At 54.3% G+C, this 11,177-nt stretch overlaps 1 protein-coding gene across 22 annotated transcripts in view; it reads left to right on the top strand.

Annotated features, from left to right (window-relative positions):
• Positions 1–952: 952 nt before the first annotated feature.
• MBNL3 (muscleblind like splicing regulator 3) overlaps positions 953–11,177 on the top strand; it is a 90,201-nt gene continuing 79,976 nt past the window's right edge. For 7 of the 22 annotated variants that reach the window (XR_006939034.1, XM_040698814.2, XM_015278257.4 and 4 more), the window contains exon 1: positions 1,930–2,037. The gene's annotated coding sequence lies outside the window, so the exon portion shown is untranslated. Of the gene's footprint in view, positions 1,391–1,929; positions 6,069–7,056; positions 7,255–11,177 lie in introns of those variants that run through there. The other 15 variants (NM_001163342.6, NM_001163340.6, NM_001012573.7 and 12 more) reach the window with 6 other exon arrangements.

The raw sequence follows: 11,177 nt of genomic DNA, 5'->3' as shown, positions 1-11,177 counted from the left end.
ATTGTCACCTGCTTCAGGACATGGGGAGCATTGGAGGAGGAGTGGGACCGGAGAGCCGCAGATGACAATCCCTCACTCCGACTTCTGCATGCCAGAGTCATTTCCTTCGTTATAAATAACCTTGTTTGTAACCTCTGTTTCATGATTCAGCTTTTCTGCAGTCAACAGCCGATGGCCATCAGAGCAGGGCAGCATCAGATTTCAGCAGGAAGATGCAGCAGGGTGGTGCGGCTCAGGGATGCTCCAAGCAAGGAGCTTGGTTCGGTTCAGGAAACGAAGGATCCCCTCCAAAGCGCCACTCTTGTTGGAGAGTCCTCCTTTCTGAGATCCCAAACTGCCTCGAGCTTCCTCTGTGCAAATCCCCACCCACTGCACGCCCAGCCAGAAACACCGGTGCCTCATCACCATGAACCTGGCCCTATCCAGGCCCAAAGGTACAGGCAAGCTCGGTTTTCCCGGTTCCTCTCCTCCTTCTTGCCTGTAGGTCAGAACATCAGACGTGCGCTGCTCCCGGAGCCCTACCAGCAGCACAACTGCTGCTTTTACATCCACAGCGAGACTCCCTGCCAAGAAAAATCTCCTCGAAAGTCCTGCCGTGCCCAGTTTTATCCCTCACCCTGCTGGGCGATGCGTCCCGTGGGCAGCGCAGCCCTCCTGGCTTTCAGTGGCCGTGCTGCCAGCTGAGCTCTCAGCTGTCTCCTCTTGCTGGCAAAAGTCAGGCAGGAGGCGAACCCCCAACGCGCAGCCCTGCGCTGCCAACCTGAGCTCACCCCGCTTTTAAGGAGCAAATCCTTTCTCCTTGCAGCAGGAGGAGCTTTCCGTAAGTGTGATTTATTTTTTCACACGACGTTGCGTGTTTAATGTTTAACAGTGGGATCATTATGGTTTTATTAGCAGCACGCAACGCTTTTTCATCTTCAACTGACTTTGCAAACATTAACTAATTGGTTTCAGCCCTGCGTCGGGGCGGTGGGAGCTCCGGGCAGCGCTCTGCTCCTGGGTGCAGGGCTGGGGGCTGCAAACACAACTGGTTTGGTTTTCCTCAGCGATCCACCGTGGTTGTTTCCAGCTTATCCTAACAAAACGTGTAACGGAAGTGGAAGCATTTGCGGGAATTCGATGCAGAAGGCAGAAATCAGTGGGGTTACGTATAAGCGACGCTTGTAAGGGCCGCTTTGGAGCGGGTTGGCCTGCAGCATCCTCAGGACGTGCGCCAGGGAATGAGCTGCTGGCTGGCAGGGCGCAGAGCACGCACACAGCTGCCCACTTTACTCCCTCGTCTGCCTCATCGCACCTCATACTCCCCCCCACCGTCCTGCAGGCTCGCTTTGCTGATGCAAAGTAGGAGTGAAGCGTGGGCTGCGGTGTGGGAGGGCCGTGACACCCCCAGGTAAGGGCCCGCTGGGGGAGTGACAGCAGTGCTGGGGACAGGGGGGTCCCGGGCGGGAGATGGGACGGTGGCTGTGAGCACAGAGGGGGCACGGCGGGAGATGGCTGTGGTGTGGGGACAGGGGGGACCCCGGTGGGAGATGTGATGGCGGTTTGGGGACGGAAGGGAGCGCGATGTGACGGCGGGTCTGCGGACCGGGGGGATGCAGCCCCTGAGCGCGGTAACACAGCCGGCGGCTCCGGGGGGCACCGCGGGGGACGGAGCGGCGGCGATGTGCGGACGCAGCCCCTCGCTGCGGGGAGGCAGCCACGACTTCGGGGGCGGCGGTCGGGGATGGCGGGGACGCTGCCCCTCGGCGGCGCTTCGGGGACGGAGCCGGGGGGCGTGACGGCGGCTTCGGGCCGGGTCTCTCCGTCCGCCGCCGGCGGGGTTGCGGCGCTCGGCGGGCCGGTTGCCATGGCAGCAGCCAGGCGGCGCGGCGGCGCGCACGGTCGGCGGGGCGCGGCGCGGCGCGGCCCCGGAGCGTACCATGTGCGCCCGGCGGCGGGAGGCGGCGGAGGGGCCACGACGACGGCGGCGGCTGCTGCTGCTGCTGCCCTGCTAGCTCCGCCGCGGCGGGCCCGGCGACCAGGAGCCGCTGCGTCAATGTAACGGCGGCGACGGCGGGAGGGGTGCGGGGGACGCGGGGGACGCGGGGAGGGGGCGCTTCTGAGTGACATTCCCACGCCGCGCGTGGCGGCCCGCCGCAGGGAGGGCGGGCGGGAGGGAGGTGTTAAAATGGCGGCGCGCAGCCGGCCCCCGTGCTAACCCGGCCCCCGTGGCTCGCCCCGCGCCGCCGCGCGAGGCACGGAGCGGCCGCCCGCTGCCCGCTGAGCGCCGAGGTAAGGCCGCGCTGCCCTCCGTGCCCCGGGGAGCGGCTCTGGGCGCCGCGGGGGGTTGGGGCGCTGCGCCTTTGTGCGGGGTCGGGCAGCCGGGAGGAGCGGGGCCGTTGCCTTTAGTTTGGGTCTTTTTTTAAGAAGAAAAACAGGGAGGGAAAAAAAAAAACAAAAAAAAAAACCCCAAAAACCAACAACCCCAACCCCAAACTAATCGCTGCCGTCATCGCGACCGCCCCGAGTGTTGCTGCGCCGTGCCGGCAGCGCGGCCGGGCAGAGTTACGGCTCGGGGTGCGGAGGGGTCTCCCACAGCCGTGCGCGGCGCAGCGGCTCCGGGGGAGGCGGGGGATTTCTTTCCCTTTTTGCTTTCTTTCTTTCCCTCTTTCTTTCCTTCTTTTTCTTCTTCTTCTTTTTCTTTTTCTTCTTCTTCTTTTTTTTTTTTTTTTTTTTTTTTTTTTGACCCTCATTAAGGCATGCGCATTTGTTCCTCCTTGCCACCGCACTGGAGTCTGCCTAGAAACAAAGAGCAGAGCCTGGCGAAGTTGGGGCTGCCTCGGGAAGTGGCTGCCTTCTTTTATTTTTTCATTCCTTTTTCCTTTTCTTTCCCCACCCCCCCTCTTTGCATCGTTTACCCGTGCGGCGGATTTTTCCACGTGTTATTCCCGTGCGGCTCCAGACAGAACCACCCCCGATCCCCCCTCCCCAGCCCCCCCCCAGGCCCGGCTGTACGCATTTGGGAAAGTGCAGCCATGATGGATGGGGAACTTCTGCTCCCACCCAGCCCCGTGGTGACACTTGGCGGGAGGTGTTGCCTTCCCTGGAGCCACCCCCATGCTGAATCATTGCGGAGCGATGGCTGGGCAGCTCGGGGAGCAGCAATCCCGTCCATCCCCGTGTCCCCTTTCCCCCCTCTCCCCCCGTGCAGAGAGAGGTGCTGCGAGGTGAAGGGACGGTCAGGGACCTGTTGGCAGCGAGCAGCTCCGAGCTGGAAGTGTGGCTGCTGCTCAGTGCTCACCGCTGCCCTTGGGGGCTGCGAGGGCCCGATCCTACCCTGGGAGCTGTGGCTGAGCAGCGGGGTGGGCTCGTGGCTGTCAGCGGCGATCCTGGGGTGTGTTTGATCAGCAGCAGCGCGTCTGTGCTGTTGGCCCGAACCACTTGTTTACCCCGCGCTCGTTGCCTGCGTTTCTTAACGACTTTACCTTCTGGGGGCTCGGGGGCACGTGTGTGCGCTGCGGGTGGAGGCTTTGCTCGGTGTTCCTGGCTTTATTCAAAGGATGCCCCCAAAGTTTGGAAGCGAGAGGTGGGATGAGCGATTTGGAGGTGGGGGGGCGTGGGGCAGGAGCAAATTGCAATGGTTGTTGGACACGCAACGCGATCCTGTAATTAGAGCGAGGTAATCGTCTGCGTACCATGCTGGAGCTATCGAGTGTCTGTGCTGAGCACTGGGAGTCGAGCTGGTTCTGCTGGGATCATGCACTTGCAGAAGTAATGCTGTTTAACTCATCATACGGCAGCTCCAGTGGGGTTGTAGGGATGTGTTCCCCCCACGGGCCCTCCTTTTGGGTGTTTTGCTTCTAGGATAGTACACAGAGCTGCAGTGGTGCTGCTCTCCAGGTTGGAGCAGTACCTGACGTGGCATGGTCCTGCTCCTCGGAGCTTTATTTACAAATCAAGGCTCAGATCACACATCTCAGTCCTAGGAGAAAAAAAGAAAAGCCTCCCAAAGAAACTGCTTATGGGTTCAGCTTTGCACGGTTCACGCAGCTGAAGGGTTTAAAGGGCTCCTTAATTTGGTTTTAAAACTCCCCTGCCCCCACCACGCTATACCCTGTGTATATACCCCTGTACTCCTGTCCCAGGAGGTCTGTGCTGGGGCTGCGGCTCTCTCTGCAGCGGGTAGGATCCTGGGGGGCTGCTGGGATCCGGGCCAGTGCAGCACATGTGAGCCCAGAGCAGAGCTGTGTGGGCACCAACCCTTTCTGCAAGTGCTAATTTCCCCTGGTGTGTGTGTATGTATATATAGAGAGACGTGGCTCATATTTAAATTAAGTCATTTTAAAAGTAGGGATGGCCCAGAAAAGTTTGAGAGCTATTTTGGCATTTGAGTGCTTCTATTTGAGAGACAATGGACTTATGCGGAAGCTTCTAGATATTATGGGATGCACCTACGGCGGGAGGAGGTGCAGCCTGTTCTCAGACACGGTCTGTCTTCTCAGAAGCAGCTGTGTTTTACACATGTACCTTTCAGTCTGGATACTGCTGTGCATCTCTAATAGCTCTGCACAGTGTTTTGGGTCTGTGATGGACCCCAGGAGCTTCAGAGCAGCTCTGGCAGTCACGGAGGAGGCTCCCCATGGTTACTGTGATGCCCAGCAGTGCCTGGCCACAGCAGAAGGCCGTGGTGATACCACCTCCTCTACACCAAGAGGGAGGGAGGGCTCTCCAAGGAGAACGAGGCAGTGGATCTGGTGATGGTCCTCTTTTTCTCCAACTGCCATGGGAAGGTTACTGAAAAGTAGGGATGCTGTGGTGTTGATGCTGCAGGGATGGATGCAGTTTTTACATCCACATGGGTGGTTTTCTGATTGTTTTCATGGCCAGTTCTGCTTCATAACCAACAGCAGCCTTCTCTGCCTCCTTATCCTGTGTTGAGGAATAACTTGTAAGAAGTCTGAGAGTTTTTTCTTATGTTTTCCAAATCTTGTTCTGTGCGCTCAAGGGAGCATTTAAGTGGGATTTAAACTTGTGACTGCAAACTCAGGGGAGTTTGGATTTCTTACCTCTTGCTGTACAGCTTGCAAGTCAGTTTTGAAGCTGATGATGCTGCAGAGAAAGAAATGGTCTTGCTTCCAGCCCTTTGCACCAGTCCCTTTGCCATCCTCATGGTTTCAAAATAATCTTGCAGAGTAACAAGGAAAAGTGATACTCATTTTAACTGTTGCTGCTTTCCTGATTTGCTTCTCCGTGTGGCCGCACAGTTGTGCTGGCACAGGGATCTGAAGTACACAAGCAGGACAGGGTGAGGGTTTTGTTGTCAGCACTGACTTATGCTGAGTTAAAGTGATGGTAAAAACTGCATTGTTGGTGTCTTGCAAATGGCTTTCTTCGTGCACAAGGCAAAGCATGCCTTTCCTAGGGACCAATGCCTGCAGCTTGGTCAGGAGCCCGAAAGCAAATTGAGATTTTCTTTTAGCGAATGCAGGCACAGGTGGTGATTATGAGTCTGCAGTCAGGCTTTGGTTGCTGGTGCCTGCAGCAGGACACCTGCCACACCAGGGGTGGGAGCCCGGCTTTGGCAGGGGAGCAAATCTTTTGTGTGACTCAGATATGTTGGGAAGGAGCAGGCAGCTTTTATGGGAGCAGGCTTTTCTGACCATGAGCTTACTAGAAGTCACGTGTGGAAACTAAACCGAGAGCTAGAAATGTAGTGCTGGTCGATGAGAGGGAGGCTGTGTGCTGGAAAGCAGACCTAGCCTACGTCTGGTTCCAGATGTGGTTATAGGAGCTGTGGCTCTCGGACTGTGCTCTGCAAATGAAGTCCCAGTGCCCAAGCGAAGGGGATCTGCCACCTCGGGCAGACCTGGCACCCCACCTCGGGATTCCCGAGGTCCACCTCCTGGCACCCAGCAGGACAAAACAGCCTTTGAAACTCGTTAGAAACGCTTGGCTGGACAGCAGTTGTGGCTCGGGAGGGGAAAGAAGAGGATGGCTGTCTGTTCTGAGTAGTGCATATTTGCTCTTAAAATCCCTTGAAAGCTCTGAAGCTCAAACTTGCGAATCACTCCATGCTCTGTTTGCCACAGGTAATATTGCAGTGAGAAGCTTCAGCTCTGTATGGATGAGTTAATGCAGGAATTTTAGGTGACAGGGAACCGGTTACTTGAGTAATGCTTTCTGGCGTGCTGTTTGCCCAATTCGATTTTGAATTGGTGTATCCCAACCTCCTGCATCCTTCTGTGGTGCAGTGCTCAGGTTTTCACTTAGTGTGTGTTTTGGGCACAGGCTGAACCGCACTCAATGCTGGAGCCTTTATGATAGCAAAATATGTTGTAGTTCTCTGTTCCCCCTTAAGCAGCGTGGTGTGGGTACGCCAGACTTGGCTTTTTTTTTTTTCCTTCCTGGAACTGCATTCATTGTGCCTGCTAAATGTAGAAATAGCATCAACAGATCCATTTGCTTTGCTTTCTCCCGGTTCACGTGTGCATGCAGATTGCTGCTCCGAGGTACATTGTTTACTTCCATTCGTGCTGGTGGCATTTCTGCAGCTGTGTGCCTCTTGCCTGCTGAGCCGAGGCGGCGTTATTCCCCTGGCTGTGCACCCTCCCATTTTTCCGTGCCATCTTCCAGCAAGGGTAGGCGATGTTATCATCCCCCACTTGAAGCGGTGTCAGCAGATAGTTGTTATTTTCCTTTCTCCCATCCCGATGCTAAGCCCCTGCCATAGGGACGAGCCTACTGCGTGGAGCGGATCCGTGCCTCGGCCTCCAAACTGTATGGCCCTGCGTGACGGGAGTGAGGTGCTCAGCAGCCCTTGTGAGGGTGCCCGGAGCCGCTCGTGTGCGCGTACACCGGGAGGGAGCTGAGAACGAGTGGCCTTCAGAGCTCGGTGTTCCGCGTCGGAGGGCTTCTGAATGCATAAAATCAGAGAGAATGCGTCTGTGTAATCCGATCTGTTCTTGAAAGCCTCGCGGAGGGCCGCATGCTGCAGACATAAGCTGTGTCAATAAGAACTCTATTCACTCTCGGAAAACAGCCTCGTGACCGGGTTTGACTGGCAGCCTTCCGAAGGGAGGGCCTTTTTGGGAGAACGAGCTCCGGTTTTGGCGGCACTTCTGACCGCCCGGTCGGACTCCCGCTTATTGTTGTCGCCTCGGCGTTAGCTTGGATCTTGCTGGGCTGGGATTTGGATAACGGGAGCGACCTTCCTCACCATGCAGCCCCACGGCAGCGCTTAGGGACGGGAAGGTGACGGATTTAAGAGAAGATGAGGTAGGGCTGGGAACTGCTGTGCGTGGGAGGCTGTGCTTGCGTGCATGTTCTGGGTGCCTTATTGCAAAACAGCGGCACACAACGCCGCGTCCTTGTGAAAGTTGCAGATTGCAAGGGATAAAATGTGCGCCTGTGCACGTTTCTGTGCCGCCTGCGTCGTTTTGGCAGATGTCTGTAATACCCAGAAGTGTTGGAGGGCGAGATCCTGCTTTCACTTAGGCTGGCATAAATCTGCTCCGAAGCCCTTGTGGTACTAATGGCTGTAATTTGGCTGCTTGTCGTTACTGGAGGAGGAAACAAAAATCCCACCCAACGATATCCTTGTTTTACTTTACGAAGTGTTCTAGACCTGGCGTATGTAGCCTTGCAAACCCTTGTAGGAAAAAAACCTGCTCGAGTTAATAAAAGCGATGGCTGCAGGATTTCCTGAAAGCTGAATCTGAATCAAAATAGCAGACTGAGCTGCTGCTTCGTGTGTCGTGTTTGTGTGAATGGCATTTGGTTGCGTTACATGCATGATATTCAACATTTCTCCTGCTGAAGTCTCCGAGCCAATCCCTGCCTTTCCCTTCCTGCTGCTGACAGAAGAGGTGCCAGGCTGTCGGGTTTGCACTGTTGTTTCCTTGTGGGTCCCTTGGTCTACCTGGGGCCTTTTTGTGAAGCTCCTGGACACGAGCTGTGATTCTGGAATAAGCTCACCCATGTGCTTTGCTGCGTGATTTCTGTTGCTGCACAGGAAAACTTGAGAATATAATTGGGATGTAATATACACAAGCTAAAAAAAAAAGCGTGGCACAAAGCTATTATTTAAAAGAAATGCAGTTGTGTTTTAAGCCGATTGAGGCTTGACTTAATTTCTCAGCGTTAGCTGGTGACAGTGCAGTAAAACCAGAACGGACTCTTACCGTGTGCATGCTCTCAACTAGGAATGTGCCTGCTGAGAGCTGCGTGGGCTCCAGGCCGTGGCCGGGCAGCTGAGTGCTGGCCTTCTGCAAAGGCCTGCTCCTGTGTGTGAGAGCTGCAGGAAGAGGATGGGTCCTGGGCTGGGTGGGTGAGGATTGGGCCCCGGGAGAGCAGCGTGCAGCGGAGGGCTGTGACACACAGGGGCAGGAAATGCTGCTCGCTGCTGCTTGTAAGTCAGGGAGGCTGCAGCTGGGTAATTTGTTTTTACTTCCTGTTCCCGGTATGTTTGGGTCAAAAGTAGCAGTGTTTTTCCATATTAAGATGTTTGGCTTCATTCTGCGAGGAGGCAGTAAATCTCACGCAGCGCACAACGCGTTTCTTGTATTTTGGAGGCTCTTTATTGCTGCCTTTGACTTTTAGTTTGGACGGTGAAGCCTTTATTAGGACCTTTCCTATCGCATAGACCTGCTTTTCAGGGGTAACAGAAAGCTTTTTTTTCCCCCTGGCTCTGCTTTGGGAAGAAGCTTTGCCCTGACTCAGGGCTCTGCCTATGTTACAACTTTCACCTAAAAGGTTTTCTTGAGGCAGAAAAAAGCAACAGTAGCACAGGGCTGGGTTACATGTTAACACGGGCTGCCTTCTTCCCTGAAGCCTGCAGATGCTGGAGGTGATCTTGAGGCTGGCTGAGCATCCATCCACCCTCCTCCTGGCTTCTGAAGGGAGGAACAGGGCACGCAGGGCTGGTTCTGCATGAGGTTTGGTTGGCCCTGCTGGGCTGGGGACTGCAGCTCTGGGGCTGTGTTGTAATATGACACATCAAGCAGCTTATGCTCAGGTGCCAGGGTTGGAATGAGGATGCTTCTGCTGCTGCTGAAAGGCTGATTTGTTTTGTGTCTCATGCTAGGTGGAAGGTTATACTTCTGAAAAGACCCTGAGATCCAGATGTGGGGTGCAGGGAAGTTTCTAGTGTGTCTAACAGTAGATTTGCTTATATTCTGCATGCTGCCACCATCTTGTCCCTGTAGTCATCCCAGCACTGGTAAATGCAGCCCAGCTGTGCAGGCTGGCCCGTGTTCCCCCAGCTGGGTGGCTGCACTGCTTTGCGTGCCAGTTGATGTTAGGAGCACTTCCCCCCCCCCGGTCTTGGAGCTTCTCCACCTGCTCAGCCAACCTGGAGGCTCATCCTTATCTTAGGGTCCACGCTCAGTTCCTTCTGCATCTCAGATGTAAATGACTTTCTGTGCAGGTAAAGAGAGAAGCAAACTTGGGTGGAGCTTGTGTATCTGGGAACTGGTGAGAGCCGACTGAGAGGCACTGCCACAAGGCAGAACCTTTGGATGCTCTGAGTGTCCTTGTGGAAGGTACAGCCTCTCTCCTCTGCTTGTTGTCCTTGTTCTTGGTCTTGTAAATGGTTGGCCTAGCCAAGAGAGAGGGCAGAACTGCCCAGGCTGAGAGCAGCTGGTGCTCGGGGCCTCTGGGAGTGCTGGTGCAATGGAGCTGGAGGGTGCCCAGGCCTGCAGGAGAGCGTCTGCACAGGTGGGGCCGGGCTGGTCAGCAACAGCCTTTTGCAAGGTGCTGGGGTTTTTGACTCAATAAAATGCTAACTGTTGTAGTTGCATGCTGATTAATATTAGAGTAATGCTTAATGTAGCTGTTGCATAAGGCTGTGAGCATAGGCAGGTGCTTTTTACCAGCGGTAACTCCCTTTTTGAAACAAAAGGGCTGGACAGTTGAATGGAGCTGATCCGGTGCTTCTGGAATTGGCCACAAACTACATTTCAAACAACTGCATGCAGACGTGTGCGCTGTAGGCTTGGAAGTGCATTGCCTTGCAGGGACCAGGTGAGCAAATGCAGTTGTTGAATAGAATTCAGGCCTTCATGAGAAGCCATTTAAGTTCAAAACCTCATGTTGGTTGCTGGTGGCAGGTGATTATTTTTCAGTCCCCTTTGCCTCTGATGCATGGGGATGCTGCTGCTCCCCTCTCCTCCATCCCCACAGCTGAGCCTGTGGGAAGTCACTCTCCTCTCCTGCCTGAGTGATGATACACTGGTGGGGCTTTCCTATTTCCTGGTGGCAAGGAAGCCATTAGAACTGCAGAACTTGTTCACAGAGTTATGCAGCAATTACCTAAAAAAGAGAAGATAGGATGCTTGTTAAGTTAACGCTACAAATGCTTTTTTAAGGCACCTAGTACAACAAAACTGCTGAGGGGGAGAAGTCCATTATAGTGATTATAGTCCATATATAACATCTTCGTGATGGGCAGGAAGTGAAACTGACTACAAATGGGAGCAATACTGGAAGGTAAAAATCCACCTATATATTTTGAAAGGTAAAAGAATGAATTTAAATTCATTTAATGTTGGTAATCTTTGTATTATTACCTATAATCTGCTGCTGAGAAGCACTCAATCCTGACTTTTTTTTTTTCCCCCCACCCTTCCACAGAACAGCAATAATAAGAATGGAGTGTTTCTCCTGACCTCTGCCTTTAGACTGTGAGCTCCCAAGAGCACAAATTACTCCTCTGTATTTTTGGACAGCATCTGCAGGTATTGAAACCTGCCACACAGAGTAGCAGTGCAGCTCGAAATGTGCTACTGCAGTCCTGGGTCACTTAGCAAGGATTCGATCCTGTGCACTGCTTACAGGAGGAAGGCAGTAGGGCTGCAGCTGGCTGGTAGGTGCAGGACTGCTTTTAGGGCCCTCTTAAACCAGAATGTTTCCGACGTGGTTCACGGCGAGGTGATTTCAGGGAGAAGGCTTGCTGAGCTTGGAGAGTGAGAGGGGTAATGCTGCAGGATTTGCTGATGTACGCCTTCCTGGAGATGTACCAAAAGGGAAATACAGATGTAATGCTATAGATGGGCCTGATGCAGTAACGTTAGCTGGATTGTGGAGATAAAAGAGGTGAGACTGGCTTTAGGATTGTTGTTTGCAAAGATTGAGCTTTTAGTGTGAGGAGAGCAGAGCAGCCGGATCTGCCACCTTTAGGTGGAAGGTTATCACGCTTGACT

This window comes from Gallus gallus, chromosome 4 (assembly GCF_016699485.2).
Source record: "Gallus gallus isolate bGalGal1 chromosome 4, bGalGal1.mat.broiler.GRCg7b, whole genome shotgun sequence".
NCBI classification, from domain to species: Eukaryota; Metazoa; Chordata; class Aves; order Galliformes; family Phasianidae; genus Gallus; species Gallus gallus.
This window is presented reverse-complemented; position numbering and strand designations above follow the sequence as displayed.